This window comes from Mus caroli, chromosome 17 (assembly GCF_900094665.2).
Source record: "Mus caroli chromosome 17, CAROLI_EIJ_v1.1, whole genome shotgun sequence".
NCBI classification, from domain to species: Eukaryota; Metazoa; Chordata; class Mammalia; order Rodentia; family Muridae; genus Mus; species Mus caroli.
Window position 1 is genome coordinate 81,625,206 of NC_034586.1, and position 27,892 is coordinate 81,653,097.

Sequence of the window (27,892 nt, forward strand, 5' to 3'; positions counted from 1 at the left end):
AAAAAAAAAAAAAAAAAAAAAAAAAAAAAAAAAAAAAAAAAAAAAAAAAAAAAAAAAAAAGAATATTAAAAGCTGCAAGGGAACATAAAAAAGTAGACCTATCAGAATTACACCAGATTTCTCAACAGAGACTATGAAAGCCAGAAGGGCCTGGTCAGAGGTCATGCAGACTCTAAGAGAACACAAATTTCAGCCCAGGTTACTATACCCAGCAAAACTCTCAATGAACATAGATGGAGAAACCAAAATATTCCAGGACAAAACCAAATTCAAATAGTATCTATCTACCAACCCAGCCTACAGAGGATCTTGGAAGGAAAACTCCAACAAAAGGAAGGTACCTGCACCAAAGAAAGGACAAAACATTAAGCATCTCACAGCAAAGTCAAAAGCAGAGAGCCACAAGCACATAAAGCTACCTACAAAAACAAACATACCAGGAACCAACAGTCACCTCTCTTTAACATCTCTCAATAGTAATGGACTCACCTATAAAAAGACATAAGCTAACAGACTGGATACACAAACAAGATTTAGCCTTTGGCAGCATACAAGAAACACACCTCAACAACAAAGACAGACACTATCTCAGAGTAAAAGGATGGAAAAAGGTCTTCCAAGCAAATGGTCCCAGGAAACAAGCAGGAGTTGCCATCTTAATGTCCAATAAAATAGACTTCCAACCAAAAGTTATCAAGCGTTATGAAGAAGGGCACTTCATATTCATCAAAGGGAAAGTCCACCAAGAGAAAGTCTCAATTCTTAACATTTATGCCCCAAATGCAAGAGCACCCAAATTCATAAAAGAAACTTTATTAAAACTCAAAACACATATTGAACTCCTCACAATAACAGTTGGAGATTTCAACACCCCACTCTCACCAATGGACAGGTCATTGAAACAGAAACTAAACAGAGACACAGTGAAACTATGAGAGGTTATGAATCAAATGGATTTAACAGATATCTCCAGAACATTTCACCCTAAAACAAAAGAACACACGTTCTTCTCAGCACCTCATGGTACCTTCTCCAAAACTGACTGTATAATTGGTCACAAAACAATCCTCAACAGATTCAAGAAGACTGAAATAATACCATGCATCCTATCAGATCATCATGGCCTAAAGCTGGTCTTCAATAACAGCAAAAACTACAGAAAGCCCATATACACGTGGAAACTGAAGAACTCTTTACTCAATGATAACTTGGTGAGGGAAGAAATGAAGAAAGAAATTAAAGACTTCCTGGAATTTAATGAAAATGTTGACACATTATACCCAAACTTATGAGACACAATGAAAGCAGTGCTAAGAGAAAAGTTTATAGCACTAAGTGCCCTGGTAAAGAAACTGGAGAGATTTCACACTAACAACTTAACAGCACACCTGAGAGCTCTAGAACAAAAAGAAGCAAACTCACCCAAGAGCAGTAGAAGGCAGGAAATAGTCAAACTCAGGGCCAAATTAACCAAATAGAAACAAAGAAAACAATATACAAAGAATCGGCAAAACAAAAAGCTGGTTCTCTGAAAGAATCAACAAGATATATAAACCCCTAGCCAAACTAACTAAAGAGCCAAGAGGCAGTATCCAAATTAATAAAATCATAAATGAAAAAGGGAGACATAACAAAACCGAGGAAATTAAAAAAAAAATCATCAGATCCTACTATAAAAGTCTATAGTCAACAAAACTGGAAAATGAAGAGGATGGTTTTCTAGACAGATGCCACATACCAAAGTTAAATCAAGAGCAGGTAAAGGCTCTAAACTGGCCCATATCACACAATGAAATAGAATAAGAATAAGTCATTATTCTAAAAAAAAAGCCTAGGGACAGATGGATTTAGTGCAGAATTCTACCAGACCTTCAAAGAAGACCTGATACTAACTTTCCTCAAACTATTCCAAAGAATAGAAACAGAAGGAATACTACCTAACTCGTTCAATGAAGCCACAATTACTCTGATACCTAAACCACACAAGGACCCAACCAAAAAAGAGAACTTCAGACCAATCTCGCTTAAGTTCCAGGACACCCAGGGCTACACAGAGAAACACTATCTCGACCCCCCCTGCCCCCCAAAAAAAGAATACCCCGATGCAAAAGTACTCAATAAAATTCTTGCAAGCTGAATCCAAGAACACATCAAAACCATCACTCATCACGATCAAGTAGGTTTCATGCCAGTGATGCAAGGTTGGTTTAATACTGAAAATCCATTAAGGTAATCCACTATATAAATAAACTCAAAGAAAAAAAATCACATAATCATCTCCTTAGATGCAGAAAAAGCACTTGACAAAATACAACACCCCTTCATGTTAAAAATATTGGAGAAATCAGGAATTCAAGGCCCATACCTAAACATAATAAAAGCAATTTACTGCAAACCAGAAGCCAATATCAAATTAAATGGAGACATACTTGTAGCAATCCCACTGAAACTGGGAACAAGACAAGGATTCCTATTCTCCCCATATCTATTCAATATAGTACTCGGTGTGCTAGCTAGACCAATAAGACAACAACAAGAGATCAAGGGGATTCAAATTGGTAAAGAAGAAATAAAAGTATCACTATTTGCAGGTGATATGATACATAAGTGACCCCAAAAATTCTACCAGAGAACTTATCCAGCTGATACACTTCAGCAAAATGGCCAGATATAAAATTAACTCAAATAAAATCAGTAGCCTTCCTTTATACAAAGGATAAAAAGGCTGAGAAGGAAACTAGGGAAACAATTCCCTTCACAAAAGCCACAAATAGTATNAAATATCTTGGGGTAACTCTAACCAAACAAGTGAAAGATCTGTATGACAATAACTTCAAGTCTCTCAAGAAAGAAAATAAAGAAGATCTCAGAAAATGGGGAAATCTCCCATGCTCATGGATTGGCAGAATTAACATATTAAAAATGGCCATTCTACCAAAGGCAATCTATAGATTCAATGCAATCCCCATCAAAATTCCAATACAATTCTTCAAAGACATGGAAAGAACAACTCTCAAATTCATCTGGAAAGGCAAAAAACCCAGAATAGTGAAAACAATTCTTATGGGACAGACATGTTGATCAATAGAATAGAATTGAAACCCCAGGAATAAAACAAAATAAAAAATACAAAATAATCCTACTGGCTGGCTCTCAGTCAGCCTTCAGAACACATTCCCAATAGCACTTACTACAGCCAGATGACATTATAACCAGCACCAACTGTGTGTGTGTGTGTGTGTGTGGACTCAGTGTGTCTGTTATCTCAGTGCTCAGAAGGCCAAGGCAGGAGGGTCTCTGCAAGCTCATGCCCAGTCTCCACATCAAGTTCCTGGCAGGTAGAGATGTTTAAGGAGACCACGCTGAGCCTCCTACTTCTCTCTCTCCTCTCTGTCTTTTCTTTAAGATACAGATTTTGAGAGCTCAATGTATGACAACAGCCTTTCCCCAGAAGCATCCCCATAGGTTATGAGAGGACAAGGGGAAAGCGCGCTCACTTGTTTATCCCACAGATTCATGACTTGCGGGAGAACCGTGCTAGAATTTTGAAAAGGAACGGACGCCACTAACCCTAACTCGGAAAGAAGAGCTGAACCGTCCTCACGGATCAGCCAGGCAAAGGTAGGACTGACTGCATTAATTAATTCTTGAGACTACCAATGAGACTCTTTTATCATTGTTGGGTTTCGAAGACTGTTCTAAACAAGTTTGGTTTTTAAGATAAATTTACACTTTGCTTCTAGTTTACTTTGAGTTTTATTTGTTTTCTTGACACTGAGAAGAAACAAACGGCAAAGGGAACCACAGAGACACTCTAATAATGGAGGCACTACTGTTTGCATCACAAAAACAGTACTGTCCGGAATATGTGCTGTTCTGAATGGAAAATCCAAAAGATGACCACAGTCCATTCCACTGGGAAGCAGTAGTGAGCTTCATCCAGTCTAAAAGCCACACAGCAGACTGCGGCTGCCACTTGGAGAAAGAGCTCACCTTGCTTTCATGTACCTGAATTCCATCTCAGCTCTGCAAAAAGGAAAACAAAGCAGCAAGCCCCACGTCGTCTCAGGCCAGCACTAAGGAAACTGAAACTCCTAAGGTGACTTTGAGTGATCCTCACAGCCTGTAATCCTGCCCTCTGCTTGTGAAAGAGACCTGGGGTTTGCAGAGTAGCATGTGGCTGTCATTCCCAAGAGGAAGTTACATTATGGGGTAAAGACAATGATCTAATATGGACGTAGTCACCCAGGTGGCAAGGAGCTGTGGGTGGCCTCCAGGAAGAGTCTCAGGTTCTTAAGGCAGAGAAACTTTAATGAGGTTGCTATACTGAATGTGCTCAGCTGGAGAGGGAAAGAGGAGGCTGAGCCTTCCTCTTTACCCACAAGTCTGGGATGCCAATTAGATTTCTAACTTGTAGACCACAGGTACAGGTGTGGAGGTTGGGGTTCCAGAGATTGATAGAACTGAAGGGATGGACCACCTACTCTTCAGATGGGATGAACATACTAAGCAGGAAAGTCTTGGGGGAAGGTGCAGGAGAACAGGATAAGGGTCCATAAGAACCAAGGGGCAACATGGAAATGTACATTCTTTAAGCAAGAAAGTCACCAAAACCTTAGTGCCAGGTTTTCTACAGTTGCTATATACAAATGATGCTGAAAACTCCACCTGTGGGAGACCGGAGGTAATGCTCTACTGTTTGTGAAGAACAGTCTCCAGTGGCATCCTGCAGCGCAGCGCTTAAGCTGTACCAGCAGGTACTCTATGTGGCTGTGACAGGGCTGGATTGCCATAGGACCCATCAGTTTGCTTACTAGTTATTCACACAAGGAGCAGAATGCAAAAAATGCTACAGGGAACCCATACAGGCTGCCAGAGTTCACCTACATCTTATCCATTTCAAAGTAATAATCTAGAAAAATTAATGTTGGGTGCTAGGAGAAGCATACAATCTTGGAATATTGTCTGAACCCATCCCCACACTGCCTTGGTATAAGAATCATTATTTTTCCATGTCATAGAAGAAGAAACTGAAGCAACAGCCTAAGTTCCTATAGGCAATGCAGCAGAACACAATGGCTCTGTCTCTGCAGCCCTAGCATTTAAATATGATCTTCCTATTAAAGAGTTAGAAACCCCAGCTTTTTTATGTGAGTTAAAAACCCATCGACTTTATCTATCTCTTGTTTTTTAAGGGCACATTTTAAAAATAATAAACATACCTTTTCTTGTTTATAAATGGTTCCCACTCATTTGTAAGACTTGCTATGACTAAAACTGTTCTAAGAGAACAGATAAACCTTTAAATTTCTGTATTACAAATCTTACCTAAGTGGTAGCAGTGTGCAATTTTAGGAGAAAAAGGAAAATAATTGATTTCTCAGGAAACAGCATGGTGACTTGCCGTGACAGGGTGCAAGTCTGAACTACATAAAACTGTAATTTCCTTCCTCCTGTTTCCTTCCCCCTAATTTTTCTATCCTTCTGTCACTAAGAAGGACCGACTGTACTATTTTATCTGACACACAGAAAATAATTATGATTAGCCATCTAAGCAAGTCAGCTATGAGTGACAGATGTACTTCCTCATCCGTGGAAATGACTACTTTGGGACATTTCCATTACTGGTAGGTTCCTGCACACAACTGGACATGAACGTGAACATGTGCGGATGCCCACAGCAGACCCAGGGAGAAAGGAGAAAGGTATCTCACCAACTGTTTTTTGTTTGTTGGTCCTTTTTCCTTCTGAGTAGTTACATGTCTTGATGAGATTTCCAAATTTATTTTTAAACAACTACATTTTAAAAACTAGAAAGAGATCATGTTGGCGCATGCCTTTAATCCCAGCACTTAAGACGGTAGAAACAGGCAGATCGCTGTGAGTTTAGAGTCAGCATGGTCTATAAATCAAGTTTTAGGACAGTCAGGGCCACACAGTGAGACTCTTTCAAAAAGAAGGCAAAACAAGATGCAACCATGGCCTGTGTCTTCTGCCACAGGAGCAGCCATGCCGTACGACTTGGTTCCCTAGGTTTGGTGTTTCTTGAGCCACGATTCAAAAGACAGCATTTTTTTTTCTTTTATCTAGAATATAACTGAGTATAAAACAGGGCAAAGTTGAAAGTCATCAACTGAAGCTCAGCAGGAAGTGAACGCCAGGTAATGATAAAGTTGTCAGTGCTCCATAGCAAAACACAAGAAGGAGCAGTGTGACAAGTTTCTCAACAAGATAATTTCCCTTTAAGGAACTGCCATTTACTATGTAATTATGACATCCCTGCTATTTTGATGCTAAGACAGTCCTTTTTCTTTTTCTCAGCTCCAACAAGGGAAAACTTTAGAAATGCATCAGATCTTCACTATCCGACTGCCTTAGTTATCTAGTGCTGTGTAACAAATTACCCCAAAGCCTGGCCACGGGCAACAAGCACTTACATCCTCAGTTTCCGAACAGCTCAGCAGAGCCTCTCAGGAGGGTCTCCTAGGAGCTTTCTGTGAAGAGACAGGCTGGAGGTACGGTCAGGTCAAAGGTTCCTTGCAAGGTTGCTCACATAACTGCCAAACTCCTCAGAGGCTGCTGCTACCACCAGAGGCTCCAGACCTCCCCATCCAGGCCACTGCATATGGCTGCACATGGCATGGGAGTTTCCTTCCCAGTGTGGGCCACAAGGACAGATGAAAGCAGTTGTTAATTAAGTCGAGATTACCTTGGATAATGGGGTGTCAGAGACACAGCACCACTTCCCCTACCAAGCAGTGGGCAGAAAGACTGTTACAATAGGGGAAAGATGAGACCAGGGAGTCAATACAAGGAGTCGGCGATCACTGACAAATACCCTGGAAGCTAGTGACCACAACAGACTTTTAGAAAATGCTACTAGGCCATGAAATAAAACATCTAGAAACTGCTGCCATACAGCAGATTCAAAGGACAGAGGGGAAGAGAACAGTGTTCTGCCAATAACTGAAACACTAACTAGCTGTTGAGACTTCAATTTCTTTAGATAAAGAGGATAGGCTAACCCGGCCTTAGATGTCTTTCTCAATACTAGCATCTTAACATCTACAATTTTACACAAGTGGAGTCACCATCTTAACTGAAGCAGTTGGGATGCAGAGCTACGCTAGCTTGTTCTGCTTTTAGCACTGTCATGGAGCCACAGCCCAATCTTCTCCTTTTTTTCCAGTCTGTAGCCCAGGCTGGTCTCTAGTTTGTGAGCTTCTTGCCTTAGCCTCTGAACAGTTCCCACCCTCTTAAAGTTAGAAACATTAAATGAAGGCTAGTAGGAATATTAAGTGAAATGTAATTTCCTGGCAAGGTCATCAGTTGTACATGGAGAGAGCACTCCTATCTCATTACTTCCCAAGAACTAACTTTTCTCTTTTACCCTTCATTGTAGTGGGTAAGTGGCTTTGTTGTAGTACATTTAAGAAGTGTGCCATTTTACTAAAGTAACTGCTTTGTATGTAATGTGAAGTTTCCCAGTGAAATCCCCATGCTATTACTGCTCAGGCAGCCCCTTCCCACAGCCTGGGAAAGAGATGCTTGCTCACACAACGTGGACGCCTGTTCAGTTGCAATGCCGTGAGGAGGTGCTCAGTTCTTTAATCATGTTTTTCTTTGTTCTCTCTTTCCCTTCCTTTTCCTTCCTTTCCAGTTCTCAGAGATACTTTATGATGGCCTAGTTTTTAATTACTTTTCTGTTTGCTACTAGTTTTCAAGAAAAAATATCAAAGGCAATGCCAATATGAGGATAAAAAATATGATAATTTTGAAAAGCTCTTTATCCTCTTAGCTAAAAATAACAATATCAACATGCTACCTGGCATCATATTCAGGGTAATTTCCTTTATGTTTTCTCAAATTTCCTCTGAACATACTTCCCAGTCTCCCAAACCAGAAGCAGTTCTTGGGGCCAGTGAAAAACAAGGCAAGGTTCTTGCTCTGTGGCTGCTCACTGTGCAGGGAACACAAACTTCTGACATAGGAAGCAAGGCCAGAAGTCAATAGAAAGAATGATGCAAATGTTCTCAAAAATATTGCTAGGGTGCTGGGAAGATGGCTTGCAGAGGCACATGTCACAAACCCACTGGGTTTGTGTCCCTGAGACCCACAAAGTAGACAGAGAAGACCAACTTCTGCAATTGTGCTTTGACTTCCGAGTGTGTGTCTGTGTCCACACACATGTACATATGTACACACGCACACACACACCATAATAAATTAAAGGGAAATATTCCCAGAGGACAAAGAAAAATAAAAGTGAAACCACACAACTAAATTAATTGACTCTCCATTTTAAGAACTTGAGGCAGAGAAAAGCCATCTTGGGCACAACAGACAACACTTTTATTGCTGGTAACAATTTATCGCTGTCATTAATGGTTCAGGCTCTGAAGAATGACAACTGTCTTCCAAATAGTTGCAAAGAACTTGACAAACATTTGTAGTAAGAAATGGAATATGTCTTAGCTTCTGTGGTCAAAACTTCTTGTACTCAGCTGAACATGATTCTGGCATAAGACTTGCACGGTTTTCAACACTCCATAAACATTAACATTATTGATGCAGATCTGCCACTTGAAATATTCTACCCATATCCTCTCCAGCAAGGAATTCTCTTTTTATCCATTAGTCTCTAGTGACATATTTGTGGCACTTACAAATTTAAAAGGCTGTCAGAATCTAATAATGGAGTCTTGAGAAGAGTCACATGGGCACAGATCAGAAAGAAATAGAATTAATTTCAGAGGATTTATTGCATGGGTTAGGGGTCACAGTATGGCAAGTTTCTGTCTACAATGTGAGATTACAGAGGCAATACCTCACAGGATAAAGATAAACCAGAGAAAGAGTTAGTACTAGTTAAGCCACAAAACCCAAGTTAGAAACACATGAAAAAAAACAAACAAACAGGGACACCATGAAAAAAGTCACATGCTATCAGTGACCACGCCTGAGCCATACTTGCTTTTAATGATGTCTGTTATTAAGCATCAGACCAGATGCTCAACCACTGAGGAAAGTCACCCATAAAACCTTTTTCCATTTCAATAAGGACTAAATTTAAAGATGTAAGTTCTAGACCTTTCTCCCAGTGAAGTTTAAGAAAGCATGAAGGAGAACAACAAAAAAGATCCTGGTTTTGTTTTTCCTTGACAAATACTCCATAGTGGATCTGCCACCAGGTGTCAGCAGCTTGGGACCTGTCTGCTTCAGTGCCTCAGCACTAAGCCCCTTGAGGAGGACACTGCAGAGAGAATACAATTGAGGAGGGAGCTTTCAGGTAGAGCCTCTCCAGAGTTCTGACTTAGTATGTGTCAGAGACCATAATGGACAAGTCAGGCTACACAGCAGTTTCCTTCCAAGACAGCAAAAATTAATAGGCCAACAACTGATGCCTGGGCTGGCATTTGTGCCAGGTGGAAACTATCATAATAGATTATCCGGAGGACCATGATAATCCTCACAGGGACAATTCTAGCCTCTGTCTTCTACACAGGATTCTAGTCCCTGTCTCCTGCACATGGTATTCTCTGCCTGTGTGCCAGAGGTCTTTGTTCTCATAAGGACATTGGTCACTGGATCAAGGTCCACATTAATCTATCATGGCCTTATTCTAGCAAGCTATATCTCAAAGATTCTCTTTTCAAATAAAGCATGAGCTTGTCAGGGACACAGCTCAACTATGACACTCACAAGGCTTACCCCAAGAGGCATGTAAAATATTTATTCCAACTCCCCCCATCTACGAGAAGTGCACGAGTGCGCGCGCGCGCACACACACACACACACACACACACAGTTTCTTCACTAAGGAGGACCTGTATACAAAGCCCTCAGAAGAAGTCCTTCTCAGTGTGGCAGGTAGATACCATCCCCTCAGGAGATCCTGGCAAAGTAGACCCTACTAAGGAAGTGGGTTCTGCTAAGAAAAACAGAGTTCTTGTCTGCTTTGGATAACTGAATCCTTAAAAAATTTTTTTATTAATTCTTTGGGAATTTCATATAATGTATTTTGATCATATTCATCTCACCTTCCCCAACACTTCTAGATTTATCCTTACCACTATAATTTTGAGTTACTCACTAGAGGGCACAGGGAAAGCATCCTAATTAACAAAATCATTTTCTCATATATATCTCAAGTCTAATTTGTGTTGCCAAACTACTACAGGGAGTGGGGCCTTCTGTGGGGCTGGGTGTGATTTTGTCTTTAAAGAAACCCAGTTCTCTGTCTCCCACAGCGATGGAATGCCAGTGGCTCCTCAGTCAGTAGGGCTTCACTGATGCTCCTCAGGAACAGGTAATTCTTTAGCTCTTTCCTTTCATATACTGTGCAATTAGCTGGGTGAGGTCTTACAGCAAGATTACCACTCACTCTTACTTGCATTTGGACCTTTTCCTTTCCCTTCCTTCCTTCCTTCCTTCCTTCCTTCCTTCCTTCACTTCTTTCCCTTTCCCTCCCTTCTTTTCTTCTTAATTGGGGGGGTGGGGTGGTTCAGCACAAGCATTGGCTTAAACATTAAATTCCCAAATGTTCATTTTCTCCTCAGACCACATATTTTGCATTTCTTTCTGCCCCATTTGCTCATTTTTATTATAGACCTATGTAAGAGTGTTCACTAATAACCAAGCAACATAGTCAATTTTAGGCTATCTTGAAATCTCCTCTGCCAACAAAATTAGTCTAAAACTCTTCAATTTGGGTTCAGGCAGATTCGTATAACAAGGACAAAAAGCCATCTACATTCTTTGCCAAAAACACCAAGAATGGTCTCTAGGCCAGTACCTAACATTGTTCCTTTCTGAAACCTGAGCCAGGCTTCAATAGTCTACAATGCTCTCAGTATTACTGTCTTCCAAGTTCCTACTTAAACCACTCAACTGCTTTCTTAATTCAAAGCCCCCAAGTCTTCAACATTACTCGAAAAAAGCCAGTATGGTCAGGGCTGTCACATACCCTGGGCGGGCACCAGCTTTGGTCTTAGTCAGTTTTTACTGTGAAAAGACACCATGATCTAGGCAGCTTCTAGAAGACAAGGCTCCACAGGGTGAGTCCATGACCATTATGGCAGGGAGCACGGCAGCAGGCATGGCACTGGAGCAGTAGTGAGAGCTCACTTCTCTATCCAAAAGCATATGGGGAGGCAGTGGGCACATTAATTGGGAATGACACAGGCTTTAGAAACCTCAAAGCTCATCCCCCCTCCCCGAGACACATCCAACAGAGCCATACATCCTAGTCATTTCCAAACAGCTGCACCAACTGTGGACCAAGAATCCAAACAATTGAGCTTTTTGGGGCCACTCCCATGCCAGCCACGACAAGCAACAACAAACTTCAGAGGTTCAAAATACGGATAATTCTTCAAGGGAAATGAAAACCAAATCACCATGGATCCTACACTGTAGATAGTAGATTGCATGCAGGAAAACCTTTAAGGAAACATTATTCTCAATCTGAATGTCTGTATCTAGCGAAACTATCATTCAAGGGTGAAAGTAAAGTATTTTTCAACATGCCAAACATTTACACACCTCCCAGAACTCTCCACCAGCGTAGGCAGGTGTGTTTCCCCTCTTTCTATGAGTGGCATACAAGCTTGTATTAAACTCTATACAGTCTATAGCAGAGATTACTTCAGTGGCTTTTCCCACCCTTTCCCCATGAGTTGTAAACAATTACTTTTAAAATGGTGTGCTACATTTCTGAGATGGGGCTTGGAGGAGAGGTGACTTAAGCCTTCATAAGATTTTTGTTTCACAGAGAGGCTTCTTTTACCGAAAGGGAAAACTGACTATGGACCTGTGATGATGGGGACTCAGCACACAGAGCTGTGGTAGCAGTTCATCAAAGGGTTGAGGTTATGACTAAGTACACAGAACAGCGGACCTGAGCACGCCTGACTAAATAAGGAGGACGAGCACTGTCCCTAGGGCAGAGATAACGGTGTTTATCAGGTCTATAGTAAACACCACTGCTTCTTCTCTGTATCTCAACACATTAACCGTCAGCTAAAAAGCAAGCAGTGGGACACTGGTTATGGTTAATGAAGCTCTAAAGAGCAACACCAGGGACCTTGGCCATCATTTTGTTTGCAGTATACAAACTGTTTTTGGCTTTTTGAGACAGGGTTTCTCTGTGTAGCCCTGGTCAGACTTCAACTCCCAGACTCACTTAGCCATGCCTCCTGAGTGCTGGAGGAGCAAGTGCTCTGATGTAGGGCATTAGACTACATGCTTACTATACATGTGTAAGCAAGCACAAGATCAAATCCAAGTAGACTTACCTTCAACTCTTGGTTTGTTCAGTTTTAGATATTTTGTAACACAGTAGCTAGCTCTCTGGGATTAGAAATGGCAGAGAGACTGTAACTTCAAAGTGCATTACTTTTATTAATAAGTCTTCTCTGATGGTCTGAAATCCTCTATATTACTACGACTGGTAATGGATAATTTTATTTCAACTACATAAATTGTTGGGGAGCAAAACTTGGGTAGAACACTAAAATCTAAGGCTATTAGAATTGTCATTTTTGTTCAGTACAAGGGTATGTGGTTTTGCTTTCCACAGTGTCAGTTCTGGTGGTTAACGGTGGCTCTAAGGTTAAATGGGAAATTTCAGAATATAAAAACAAAACAAACAAACAAACAAACAAAAACAAACCCAAAACTTCAGTTTCAAGTTCTGCTCTGTTTTGCCTGCCCCTGGACATGGATGCCTTTGTCCAGTACATCTGGGCTGTATTCACCGCCTGTGTGATGGGTCACTCAGTGGCTAGCTTACTTCAGATCACTTGTCTTGGCACCCCAGTGCCTGCATTTGAGTAACCCACACTCTACTTAGCAATGGCTCCAATATATAGGAGTAATGTATAGGAACAATGTACAGGAGCACTGATACTAGAAACTTACATGCCAAAGTATTTCCTTTAGGGTAAAATGTGAAATAAGGGATTTAGAGAGAGAACCTACTCACATACTTTACATTGTATAACTGGTCTGCATAACCATTATCACTAATCTCTCACTGTGCTCAATTTAGAACTTAATTTTTAAAACATGTGTGTGTACAGTACAGTACAAAAAAACCCATAAGGGACACATATATTCACATATAGGGTCTGCTACCATGCATGATCTAAAGAGTCATGTAGGGTTTTCCACCCTATTCCTGTGGATAAAAGAGGTAAGAACTCCTGTATTCTCAATGAACTTCAACCTTGAACCTAAACTATAAGAAAAAAGAAAAAAAGCACTAAAACACTGTATCTCTGACCAGCAGTCTTAGAGGTGGGCTGTGCAGCCCTTGCTCATATTCTTGTATGTATATAAGCTCTTTTCCTTAAAATGAACTAAGATTTCTGGAATTAGCTATTTCAATGAAATAAATTCAAGCTTCCAAAGGCAATCAGAAGCCAGACAGTGAGGTATGTGCCTACAGTCAACATGTAGAAGTCCATATAGAAGGGGTGTTTCACGTTTAAGGCTAGCATGGGCATTAATGCGTAATTTTATTTAAAACAACAATGAAAATGGGACCTCATAAAGTTGCAAAGCTTCTGCAAGGCAAAAGACAGCGTCAATAAGAAAAAAAGACCACCAACAGATTGGGAAAAGATCTTTACCTATCCTAAATCAGATAGGGGACTAATAGCCAATATATATAAAGAACTCAAGAAGGTGGACTCCAGAAAATCAAATAACCCCATTAAAAAATGGGGCTCAGAGCTNAACAAAGAATTCTCACCTGAGGAATACNGAATGGCAGAGAAGCACCTGAAAAANTGTTCAACATCCTTAATCATCAGGGAAATGCAAATCAAAACAACCCTGAGATTCCACCTCACACCAGTCAGAATGGCTAAGATCAAAAATTCAGGTGACAGCAGATGCTGGCGAGGATGTGGAGAAAGAGGAACACTCCTCCATTGTTGGTGGGATTGCAAGCTTGTACAACCACTCTGGAAATCAGTCTGGCGGTTCCTCAGAAAATTGGACATAGTACTACCGGAGGATCCAGCAATACCTCTCCTGGGCATATATCCAGAAGATGGCCCAACCGGTAAGAAGGATACATGCTCCACTATGTTCATAGCAGCCTTATTTATAATAGCCAGAAGCTGGAAAGAACCCAGATGCCCCTCAACAGAGGAATGGATACAGAAACTGTGGTACATTTACACAATGGAGTACTACTCAGCTATTAAAAAAATGAATTTATGAAATTCCTAGGCAAATGGATGGACCTGGAGGGCATCATCCTGAGTGAGGTAACACAATCACAAAGGAACTCACACAATATGTACTCACTGATAAGTGGATATTAGCGTAGAAACTTAGGATACCCAAGATATAAGATACAATTTGCTAAACGCATGAAATTCAAGAAGAACAAAGTCCAAAGTGTGGACACTTTGCCCCTTCTTAGAATTGGGAACAAAACACCCATGGAAGGAGTTACAGAGACAAAGTTTGGAGCTGTGATGAAAGGATGGACCATCTAGAGACTGCCATATCCGGGGATCCATCCCATAATCAGCTTCCAAACGCTGACACCATTGCATACACTAGCAAGATTTTGCTGAAAGGACCCAGATATAGCTGTCTCTTGTGAGACTATGCCGGGGCCTAGCAAACACAGAAGTGGATGCTCACAGTCAGCTATCGGATGTATCACAGGGCCCCCAATGGAGGAGCTAGAGAAAGTACCCAAGGAGCTAAAGGGATCTGCAACCCTATAGGTGGTACAACATTATGAGCTAACCATTACCCCAGAGCTCTTGTCTCTAGCTGCATATGTATCAAAAGATGGCCTAGTCGGCCATCACTGGAAAGAGAGGCCCATTGGACTTGCAAACTTTATATGCCCCAGTGCAGGGGAACGCCAGGGCCAAGAAGTGGGAGTGGGTAGGTAGGGGAGTGGGGGGGAGGGTATGGGGGACTTTTGGGATAGCATTGGAAATGTAAATGAGGAAAATACCTAATAAAAATATTTAAAAGAAATAATAAAACAACAATGAAATAAACTAAAAGATATCAGGACTGACAGTGATAACCTTTCCTAGTACTGTCGTGATAGGAAAACCAAACCACCCCATAGAAATATTTAAGATAAGCAGCACCCTAGTAGCTGGGAGGGAAATACATTTTTACTTACATTTTCCAAAGGATAGCAGAGGACCATAGAAAGCAAAACAGTCACATTTTCATATTAAACTCATGAGAATGTTGCTACATAGGATCAAAGGTAAAAACAGTGAGGCACTTAAACAGGGAGAATCCCTTAGCAGCTAACAGCCTTATGGGCCTGCAGTTATATAAAATAAGACACTTAATTTAAAAGTACACAGTGCATGCACTTGGCTACCTAGTACCCTGTCATTGAAATTGTCCACTGGTTGAATGAGCAGATGAATAATATTAACTATATTTGCACAGAATAATAAAGCAAACAGATCTGTATAGCCATATGTAACATACTTCTCCATAAGGAAGGTCTTTCCAAAAATTTTAGATCCTCTATACTGGGAAAAAAAAACCTTGCAGTATGTTTTAATTTTTTGTGCTGTGTAACATTAGTTGCAAATTAAGAAGCTCTTCTTAATTATTATTACATTTAAAAATGAAGGTCTGTCTTGGTCCATTAGATGTTTAAGAGGGGGGAAGACGATGACTCTATAAGCCAATTAAAGCAACTGCACAACAGAAGGATGTTGGCATGAATATCCATCACGTTCATTTTGAACACATAAGAGGCATCAGTCTTGGAGGGAAGTAAAAGGCAAAGTGCCCTATCGTGGCCGAGTGCACTATTAAAGTCAGATGCAGGGGTCTATTTAGTTTGGACAGGTCCCAGCCACAGAACAAAGTCAGTCTGTCTTGGTACCATAACTGAATTCTACAAGTTAACAGCTTTTCATGAAAACCTGCCATTTCAAAATGTCAATCAAATCTGAGCATAAGTGGGAACTCCTGCAGAAATAACCAGCTGCAGGTTTGAAAAACATTTTTCACTGAAAGTGGAAACACAAAAGATGTTTGAATGGGATCTCTTTTCATTCCTGTAACAGTAGACGGCCATTTTCACAACATCAAGGACAGAAAGCAGAGGACAAAATTGCAAATAATGTCTTGAGAGGGTTATTTGCAGGGGTGATGACTGATTCAAGTTACAAATGACAGAATTATTGGCAAATGGGTTCTCATTAATATGGAATTGTTTGTTTCTCATTACGTGATCATAGTCTCAGACTGTGTTTTAAATTACACTTGAATGATTGTGCCACATAGGATGGATTGTAGGCTTAAGTTTTGACATTTATTTTCTACTTGTTTACAGAAATTGATAATGGTATCCCCTGGACGTCTAGGAGGAAAACCTACAAACTGAGGCTTATGAACATAAAAAACACACTATATTCCTGCTCAGAATATCAAAGACAATAAAAACATTACAAAGCAATACTAAACCTGTCTTCAAGAAAGTCCTTCTGTAGGGAAGCTTAGCTACAGTGAGACTGAGGTTCTGAATGGAACACAGGTGGGAGAGCTGCCAACCATGCCAACCATGCCCGTTCAGAGGCATCAAAGAGTAAAAGAATGACCAGAAAACACCATTGAGGATATGAAAGGGAGCCTAGTGGTAGAGTCTATGTCTTGTTAGTTCAAGATCTTGGTTTGATCTATAGCACACCACACACACACATACACAAACACACAAACATACACACACACATATGGAAGACAGAGAGAGGAGGAGATGCAGGGAGTGAGGGAGTGAGGGAGTGAGGGAGATGCTGTCAGTACACAGTAGGAAGGGGAAGAAAAGCCAGAAAGATCCTTTTATTTTAAATAAATTGATACATTACAGATTTTTCCAAACAAAATCTCTTTGTATCATACTTCAATATTTTTTTCTCACTTGCTGGCAGCAATTAGGGCAGCCAGTTCATAGAGATGGTGACCCCTCCCAACACCAACTGAATGGCCAGTCTGTGCAGCAGAGCAGGCATCAATGCTAATTTTCTTTTATAGACATGAAACAAGACTGGTAGTTAGAAAGCACTGCCCTCCTGTATACATCCTATTAGGTCCTATTAGAATTATGAGGCCTGGAGTTAACTGCTTTTATTTCTTTCCAAGACTTACAGAATCTTTTTGCACTGTATTTATATATTTAGTACACCTTATACTGGTGTCATTTAAAAACAAAAAGAAAATTAGAATCCCACCTCCAAATAAATACTATAAACTGTTGGAACCAAAATGTTTTGGTATGAAATGGCATAATTCAGAGACATTAGAATTTGTCCTTAATTTTTTTAAGCTTAATTTTCTTTTCCACAAATATGATATTCTACTGTATTGTCAACACACACACACACACACACACACACGCGCGCACACACAAACTGGCCACATTTACAACAGTGATTTAATTTTAGTAGGTCCAGTCTAACTAACAAACTTATCAATTGGCCAAATCAGGATTCTTGGGTTTTACACATTGTAGGTACTTCAGAATTATTCTTGGACTTGTACAACAACAGAGCCCCTAAATCAGCATGTAATCGTACTTACAGTATTAAGTTTACACTATTGGTAAATATCATGAATCTTCCTTCTTTCCCAATGAGTCTCAATTACACCCACCATTCCAAGGAAATCTGAGCAAACGCATATGATATCAACAGACATGTTTCTGAACACGGACACTTGCATTCTGACATGATGGTGTCACCCGAGAACTTTTCACTTCCTACTGTCACCTCCACAGACCTTCCTGTGTATTCAAACAGCTGTATGAGGTTGCAAAGCTTGTTTTTAAGAAAAAGAAAACTGGTCCTGGTATAGAGTGTGAGTTTGTTCCCAGTGTCACCCAAACACAGGCATTGCTTTTACTGGGTAATACAAATGAAAATGGCTAACGTGGCATAAACTGTATACTAGGCTTTGGTCAGAGTGTCTAAAGCTATCACACTAGGCATCCATCTGCAGTCCCTGTTTATGGGAATGAAATATGTAGTCATTTGAAGTTCACAATATGTATACTGTGTTTGTAATAACTGCAGATTTTACAAGCACATTATTCTTTCCATTAGGATTAAAACCTCACCAAATAGCAATTTGTGAAAGAATTCTAGCAGGGCCCAGAGCCCAGAACTCTGACCTCTGATGAGATACTTGGCAGCAACAAACTCTAGGTCTAGGCAAAACATCTGGTTTGAGTTAGACTTCCTGAAAAAATAGCCCCTGTACTGGGGAAACTGGTATTCGCTCAGCTTTGTATATATACTTTGACTGACTTCAACATTGCTACAGGGGGGAAAGAGGAAGAAAAAGAAAAGACTCCACTAGATGCTTGTCAATCATGGCCAATCTCCTTGGTGGCCCCACCAGTGTTAAGCACCCTTACTAGAGAGAATAATCTACTTCATTTCATATTACTTGTTATTTTCTGTATTACAGCACACAGAGCCTACCATGGCGTTAAAGTAAACCCAATGTCATTATTAACAAGCAGTGCATTTCTGTAATTACCACAGAAGATGAATCCACGCACAGACTCACCTTTAGTCTGCTGACATGAGCAGAGGGTAAAAGGTGACACCATCACACTTGAGAGCTCTGTAGAGTTCACAAGGACCAAGTTCTTATTTTTATTTTTAAAATAGTTTCTTAACTAGTGTTCCTTTATCCTAAAATTTACAAACTCAATGTTAGTGGTAAAGTTTGGGAAGAAATTCTACTTTGAAAATTTGATTTGTGAGAAAAAAAAATCAGAACTCAAAACTTGCTCTTCTAATATAGATGGAGGAAAATAGTTCTGGTTTAACCCAGAGACAGGGCATAATCTAAGGGTTCTGGTCCTCTCTTCTGCTACGCAGCTTTAGGGGAGCAAATGTGGCATTTCACCCACTGCAATGAACAAATCTCTAGTTTACTTCAGAGTCATCAGAGGGCAGTTTTTAAACTGCCCTCCCTTCTTACACAAATATGCAGTTTCTTGGAGATGTTTTTATACATTGGATAGAAGATGATACCAAGCACAAATGATGTTGCACAGACAGCAAAGCATATCTAGATGAGCTGGGTTCTACACCACAGGTCGGTGGGCTGCCTTTGGTAAGCAAAAAAAAGCAGGATATTTCAGTGCAGTCCTGTCTGCGTTGTTTGTGATTTGATTTCAGCATCTTAGTAAAAGTCAACGTATCACATGATTTACTCCATTGTATCTGCATAGAATCCAGGTTATACAGGATATCATGGGAGCATGATTCCCATGATGCAGGACTAGGGAGTCTCTTAATCTTCGTGCTGGCAAACTGCCATTTTATCTCCTATCTATCGCCTTAATTTAATTATTATTTTTGAGAGAAGTAAAAATATATTCAAATTCAGTCTTTGAAAAAAAAACAGCATGGCATAAAAGCAAATGAATTGTTGTGCAGTTTCTTTAAGTAAAAATTAACTTTTCCACTCAATGGCATTTGGAAGGAGTCCACTGAACAGTTACAATTTATACAACATCAATATTCTTCTCTAACAAGTATTAAGAGTCTGCAAATCTCACTTTTACCATACTTCAGGGAGCAATTTAAGAGTGAGTATAATTATTTACCCTCTGCTTCTGGGCCGGAAAAAAAAAAGGTATTACTGACCAAAGCCAAATTCTGCACAAAGGCCCTGGGCATTTGCATGACAGTCACTTGTCTGTTGAGTGTCACAAACATTACAACTACTATTTGCCAAGTCACAAAATTTGTGTCATCTTAACATTATATAATTTTTAAAAATTATGTTTCTACTAAAGTCTTAGTTCTTCTATTCTCACCTAAGAGTAAGTACGGAAATTTCCTTTCTTGAATGAATAATTTTTAAACAGACTTATTTGCCAGCTTTAGGTAAATATCCGTGGCTCAAATTCATCGCCTCTTATCCCCACACTCCTGAGACTGTTTATACACATAAACCCCGTATGTATGTGCCTCAGTCCACGATAAAGTTAATACCACTTCATCCAAAAAGCAAAGAGAGACAGACCAACAAGTCTGAGGTTATATTCTCAAAGTAAAAATGCTTATTAATACTTTCCCACTTCAAAATAAGACAAAGCAAGCCTGTTCGGTTCAATTGAGAATAAAGGTGCTGTAGAAACAGTATAAAAAGTGCATGATGTAAAGCTTCGAGTCTTCACTGCCCTCAACGCCCACTTCAGTTCTATGTGAAAGGTCCCTTAACAATGTGATCATGCAGCCATGTGTACCTGGGTCACAGCACAAACATGCCTATGACTCGACACTACTCCTATGTTACAGGAGTGTTCATCTTGTCTGTGGATGTAAAGAAGAAAGCCGCAGTACTAATTATGAAGACAGAAACTGAGTCACTGGGATGAGGACGTCCTTGTTGCTTCCCTACAGAGAGAGTAGCGAGCAAACCATCTCCCTGGACGCTCTGCACCTCCAGGGCACAGGGCAAAGAGCCGGACTGAACACCGACAGAAAGGAAAACCCAGCAGCAGTGATTCTGGACTCTCACGCTATTTCGAGGTTGGAATTAAACAGCGGATTTTCTTTCCAAAAGACATAAAGAGCACATCACTGCTACCACATGACTTTCTGAAGCTACGGCCACAAAGGCACATTTATAAAATAAGCTCCCACTTGTTGAAAAGTAACCCTGCCTCCATCACCGGAGCTCACCTTCGTGACTTAAACAAATATAAACAGAGTTATAAACACTCTATGTTTTATAGAGTTCCATGAACCAGGAAAAAAGTCACCTTACTAAATAACCCCCGGCAAATGCAAAGGGAAGCTAAATTTGGTTTGCTCATGTTTTCTGAGTTCTCAGAATGTAAGCGGCCGTGTGTGCAACTTAATCCCTTTAGCTGCAAGATGGTTACTCAGTTCAGTTTCCATGCTGGCCTTGCTGGGAGAGGAGGGAAAGGAATTAAACAGGAGGCTGAGAGGACTGGAGGAGCACAATCAACAGGAACAACTTCCCGAGTGATTACGAGGCACCGCCCAGGTTTTAAGAAGAGCTTGCAGTCTGTAGATGGCTCAGTGGTTGAGTGCACTGGCTGCTCTTTCAGAGGACCAGGGTTCAATTCCCAGCAACCACGTGGCGGCTCACATCTGCCTGTAACGCCTGTTCCAAGGGATCTGATACCCTCACACAGACATACGTGAAGGCAAAACACCAATGCATATAAAATACAAGTAGATAAATTATTTTAAAAAGAAGTACTTAAAAAAAAAAAAAAAAGAGTTTGCCAGAGGTCTTTCTACTCAGTGAAGCTGGAGGTAGAGAGATCTTGAAAGCAACTTCTGTGATAAACAGGTATGACAGCCAGCTACTTTAGCTGGCCAAAGTGCTGAGCATGTACGTCTCTAGATTTGCACGCTCAGCAAAAGATGGTAAAACATTCCCAAATACTGCACTGTCTAGTGCTGTCCTGGAAACTGTTTATCCAGAGCACACTAATGATGACTGTCATGTAAACAGCTTTTCAAAGATAGATTGTTTTAGAGGTGTTAATATACTGTGGAGATTCTGGAAAGCTTGAATATAATTTTCAAATCACCACCTGGATGACATCAACAACAACACTTATTTTAAATAAGCCCAATTTTAAAATAAGCCCAAATTATATTCAGTTGATTAAATTTTAATTGGTTTTCATTTAAGGTCTTCTAAAGTTGAGGCCAACATGCTGAAGAAAAATATTAAAACTACCTAGAACCCTGTGTCAACACATGATGCTACTGGGAATGGTAAGTGAATTCATTCTCCAAGGAAAATTAATTACTTATGACTTACAGTTGTAAAAGCAAACAACGTAACTCTGGATTAGGGCACATTCAATTTCTGTTTGTAGTAGTGATTAAATTAATTTCATATAATTCATGGTATGTAATGGAAAGCAGGGCAAATTGAAATTCTAGACAATGACTGACAGAGAAAATGTATATATTTATGAATCTGACTCAAAAATAAAAGCCATGGATGTTAATCAAAGGATAATAACCCAGTATTTCTTAATGGTCTGATAATAATGGATTTTTTAGCACAGTTTTTGAGAAAGTATTACTAAACAATATGGAAAATGAAATAAAAAGGTGTAATAATATCCTGTGACTTCTCCTAGTGCCCTACTACTCCCCTACACAGGTCATAAGAGTCAGGATTTACATATTTTTTATATATAACTGATTGATTTTTATCCACATAAACTTAAAACAGCTGAAATGAAATACAGCATTAAATGATTTGGGGATGAAGTTCTCAAAACTACAACTAAATTTTTTCCCCTGACACTCAAGCAGTAAAGTACTGTAACTGGCTCATCTGTGACTCATTTGCCTGAACTGCACCTGAGTGCTACTAAAGCAGCAGTCCGGGCTAAGGGAGTCCTGCTATCGGCACAGCTGCGGGCGGAGACCACCTCACACTTCGCCACCTCTATCTGCTGCAACCATGGTGCTTAGTCTCTTGGTTTGAATCCCAACACAGTGGTTTACAGCTAAGGCTTAAAATAAGGACTAAATGCCCATGTTACATGTAATTAAAACAGTTTAAGAGCGGCTAAAAGATGTGACATTTTTGTGGTGTAATCAAATCAGAATGAGTCAGACTCTGATAATGACCCCAAGCATCAACCATCACGGAGGCCCGGTGGCATCACTGAGGGCCTAGTGCCCGTTAACAACTGGGCTCATTTGGCTAGACAAGAGGAAGGATTTTGATAGATACTTTTAAAATAGAGTAAAATATTTTTACAACTTACACTTTTAGAAAAGACATATGAAAGATACAGTATAAGCATAATGAAAATATATACTATAAAATATTCATTTCAAAAATTGATTTTTCACACATTTTAAGCTAATACATTCCTTCTCCTACTCAGTCTCTCACAAGGAAAGCTGCTATTCACTGTCTCTCTTTAAAATACATTTTTAGACTGAGAATACTTTTTAATTTATATAATGCACCTTTATGACCAGAGGGAGAATACTATGTCAATTATTTTTAACTGTTGAAATTTCAAATTTCAAAGCGAGCAACAAAGCAATCAAAGACACACTTAGACAATAAAAGCAGACTGGTCACACTGCAGAGACAGGGGCATTTCCCGAGGCAGCCTCTGAGAAGCACGTCTGGTCTAGAGAAAACCTTTCTTGTGTTCTTCAGTAGGATTGAGTGGAGCAGCAGCCGCTCAGCTTTCCCGCTTTGCTTCCTAGAGCACAGAGCTTCCTCGTTTCTAAGGGCAGTGCAGAGTGAGGAGGATTTACACAAAGGCCTGGGAACATGGACAGCAAGAGGTCCTTCCCAGCTGGTAGAGCTACCCTGGAGGCCGAAACATCATTGCAGAAGCAGAGCTCTGACTTAGCTCCCTTTCCTCTCATTTCTGGCTTCAGCATCAGTGACGTGAACACCAACAGTGTTCTAGGGAAGAAGGCCAGCGGGCCAGCAACGATGGCCTTTGGGACCAGAACAAGCTTTTCTAGTGTCTGCATATGTGTAGACTACATTCGTGTAAGGAAGCCGAAAACAGAATGCCTTTCAGTAATGGGTCCTCAAGAAGATTGCACCGAGGGGAAACATGCATGAAAAGCCACCGCTGCACGCCCTTCAGTTCAAAATGTACCTCGAAAGTTTCTTCAGGCATCTTTCTTTTATTACAATCCACATGCATATTTCAGTAGGATGACTACAGGAGAATCACTAATTTTATCTAAACGATGACGTTTGGCAAACATTATGATACCGACTATAAATCTCCAACAAGTCTCCAACACAAAAGAGCTAGTAACTCCATGATTAGAAACAGCTTGATTGTGAGAGGAAAGGCAGCTGTCAACAAACAGCTGCTTTCTGTTGCCACCGCACAATCAGATTGGGAGGCCCAGAACCGCGGAGATTGTTTCTGCTCTATCTGCTGTGTTTGTCTTTAAGCGCTCTACTCTCTTCTACCCCCACCTCCAGAACAGTGAGTCAACTTAAACACAGGACAACCACAACAGAAGAATCAGATGCACACGTGAATCAGATAACATGTGAAGCACTGTAGATTTGGAAAGTCGGGAGTTAATCACTAACAGAAGTCTCACATGCACGCTCTGATTCGGCTCCAAACGCCTCTCTCTCCTCTCCCGGTACAAGTGAGAGGCAGCGCAGGCCTCATTTCCTCATTCCTGGACTACGGTCATAGCGAGGCTGCCACTCTGATTCTTTGTTCGTAAGTTTTGCCCACAGCTGCTTCTGTCCTCCTCCCTTTTGGCAGACAGGAACGAACATGTTTATGTGTGCCAGTATGACCTGAGCAAGCTTGACATTGAATGAGTCTGTGAATACCTGATAAGCTTAACATATGAATAAATATTTAGAGTAAAATGGACTTTAACAACAACAACAAAAGGCCAAAGAATTCTAAAGTACATGGAATTTATTTAACGTCTCCTAAGCAACAAAAGCACATTCATGCCTTAACCTTGAGGCACGGTCATGTCTATTTTCTTTCTCTTTTTAACAGTCTTCTAGAAAGCATGTGGGTATCCTTATTTCCCAACAAAGCATGAACAAGTAAAATGATTTCACCAAGGGGACGCGGTAAAGGTAAAGCCACGATGCCCCAGGCTACATTCTCTCCACTGAACCACACTGAAACCATGATGGTGCCCTGAGAATGTTTACACAATTTAAGTTTAAGAGAGACCCTGTCTATGTCAGACTACTAGCCCTCAGGCAAACTGATTAAACACACCCTGAAGTACAGCTATTCAACTGCAAAGATTGACATAGGTCAATGAACATGGTTTTGTGCCCCAGATACAATACCTACCCAAGAATCTCTTACAAGCTTAATGATAAATACACTTTCCATAAAGTGTTTTCTTCTTCCTGTGTCACTCTCAACTGTAAGGTGACATTTACTTTAGGCTGTGCTCAGACAGCAGACTCAGGGGACTCCCTGTGTCATGTTGCCATCACTGGGCCTGAGTGTAGGTAATGCTGCTAACCTTTGTACAGATCCATATATTTGTATATTGAGAAACTGCCCAAATTGTTAACTCTCATCTTTGTAAATTTTATGCTACAAATTATGGTTGGCTCACTTTTTAAAGGATGCCTGGCTGTATTTCAAACCACATAAAGGATGGTAAGGAGGCCTGGAAGGAGGGACTAGGGAACAAATGCCGCACAAGCTACTTGGAGCCATCAGAAGGCAGCAGAGGAGTGCTTTGCAAGGTACACAGGGTCAGCCCTTCTCCAGGACGCAGGCTTTGGCAGTGGCTGTGATGATCTGCACTGAGTTGTGGCACTGAGAGGAGTAAAACTATCAGACTTTTAAAAACAACTCCCAAAAATAAATGTTAAATCTCAGCCTTCTAAACTCTAGCAAAACCCGTTGAGATGCCCACTTTTACTAGGTTACCTACTGCCCAAAGTGTCTTCTCCAAAGCCGATTGGTCCAAAATGATTGTCTTCTAGTGAGAAGACGTGGGAGCTGGAGAGACCCAGTCATTATGGCTCACAGTTTGGCTACTCCCCAACTTCTTATAAGATGAAGTTTTTGCCACAGCTGTAGCTGAAGGAGGCTGACATGTGCAGGCACACTGTTACAGGACAGCCTGGCTTGATGCCTGGGCAGCACCCTTGCCATCCACACTCTCTGCTAGCCTTACTTCACAGAAACTGGTGCTGTCTCAGATAGTAAATGCCTTCATTAGCTTGTTAATACAATGCCTGGCTGATTTCTAGCTTGTTTTTTTCTGTTTTTTCTTTTTCCTTTTGGTCTATACATGAGTGGTACCGGGCAAATCTGGAAAATGAAAAGAAAGAGTCTTTCAAAAATCGCCCTGGGAAGATGACCTATTTTCACTCACCTTCTAATCAGGTTCACATCACAGATGATGCTGGACGTGGCTTGGCTCCAAGGAAAACCACCTTCTCGGCGACCATTCAATGGTTGTTTGTGAGTACACAACAGGAGCTTTATATGCACTGTGAGCTTGTTAGACTCCCAGGTCCTCTCCTACCTCACTGTTGTCCACACACCTCTGTGTGGTGTGGCGCTCACAGCTCCTCCCACACCCACCCTCCAGCCACAAATAAACACGGGGGTGGGGGGGGGGCAGCCTCTTGCAGGACACTTTCCATAGTAGTATTTGTGTGAGGGCACAGAACAGGCAGGAGAAGACCTCAGATGCCGGACAGTCCCTAACTCCAGTCTGATTCTACACAGTTATCTTTACTTATTGAAGCCATGAAGGTCTTCTGAGGTACCCCAGAGGTTTGGAAACTGTCACAATATGCTACTCACTTTCCTAATGGCCTCACACGTAGGTTCTCAGCCTACTTGCCCCTTGAGGTCATTGGCAAGGACTGTTCCGTTTTTGACTCAGTAAGTGCCCACAATAAAATAAAGAAAAATTTCAAGTTTAAATTTAGACAAAAATATTAGAGGAAAAAGAGGAGAGAACTGTGTTGTAGATAAACTTCACGCTCTGGTGTTGAAAGTTAAGGTCCACAAATCAAACAGCAGCGGAGCAGCTCTGCAGAGCTGGGGTTTTCTACCCCACTCTCAGTGAATCATGCTGCGGTTAGTTGAAAGTGCTGTTCACATAATAAATTAACCACCTCATTTCCTTCATCACCAAAACATACATAGCACCCCCATACGGATTTGTTTTAATAAAGGTAATAAAGCCAGCCCAGAGGTTATGCTGCTGTTACATAATCATGCCTCTGAGACTTAGAAACACTCACATGTACATCATGTCTCAGAAAGTCGTTGCCCTTCCAACAAAATCTGACTGTACTCATACTCTGGGCCCATCCACTCCAAGTAAATAATGAGACCTGGGCACATCAGGAGAGGCTTCTCTTTCAAGGACACACTTGAAAGCATACACTTGTAAAAGTAAAACTGTACAGCAAACAACTTAGATACCTGATCTTATTTAAAAACATCTTATCCTGGTACCCTAAGATGTCAACCAAGTAGCAGTCTCACCCCCAAATAAAGATGTTTTCTAAAATCAGTTGTTCAAAATGTCAGGCAACAGGTGCTTCTCCTCCTATGGACTTAGAGGCAACTCCTAGCAAATGAACTTTTTGCTAGGTAATGGTATTAAATGCTGAGGACAGCAGAGAGGAAAAGAAAACTTTCATAAACTTGGACGTCTTCTTCTGGTCTTGATTTAATTTTTCCTTCTCATTTGGATTCTGGTATTCTAGGAGTACCAGAAAGATACTGTAAAGCAACTGTCCACAGCAAGAGACGGATTTGGTAGTGTTGCCTGCTGCCTGTGAGGATGCGCTCACACTGCAACTCAGCATGGCGAGCTCTCCTGCACCACATCTCATTAGAGTCACTTTGCAGACACAGGGTTCATGGTTCACCAGCCCCTCCACCCAAGTCCTTCCCACAGGAGCATGGATTCACCGTGAGCTGCCACTGTGCTACTGATGGTTCCTTTCCAGGATGGAAAATGGAACGGAATTTCTTGAGCATTCTAATTACCAGGGTTCTTTTAAAGACCATGAGTTATGAATGGCACTCTACTTATAAAGTTATGCTCAGTATTTCTCAATGTACTAGATATCATAAATTAGAAATATAGTTTTAAATGCCCAGTACAAAATGGTCCTTTTAATATTTACATATTTTCTTTCTTTTCTCAGTCACTAATTTACTAGCACAAATTTATAATCTTATAGTGCTAGGGTTTTCAACTATCCCTTCATGGTGCTGGTGCTGGGAACTGAATTCAGGACATTCCACATGAGAGGCGTGTGTACAACCACACCACAGCCTCTCAACCCCTTCTCCCCAATACGATTATTATTATAGTGCAGAGAGTTCCAAAGT

General features: G+C 40.7%; 1 protein-coding gene across 4 annotated transcripts in view; it reads right to left on the bottom strand.

The window, feature by feature from the left end:
• Window positions 1-27,892, bottom strand: part of Srbd1 (S1 RNA binding domain 1) — a 165,060-nt gene that overhangs the window by 33,285 nt on the left and 103,883 nt on the right. The gene's annotated exons all lie outside the window — the stretch shown is intronic.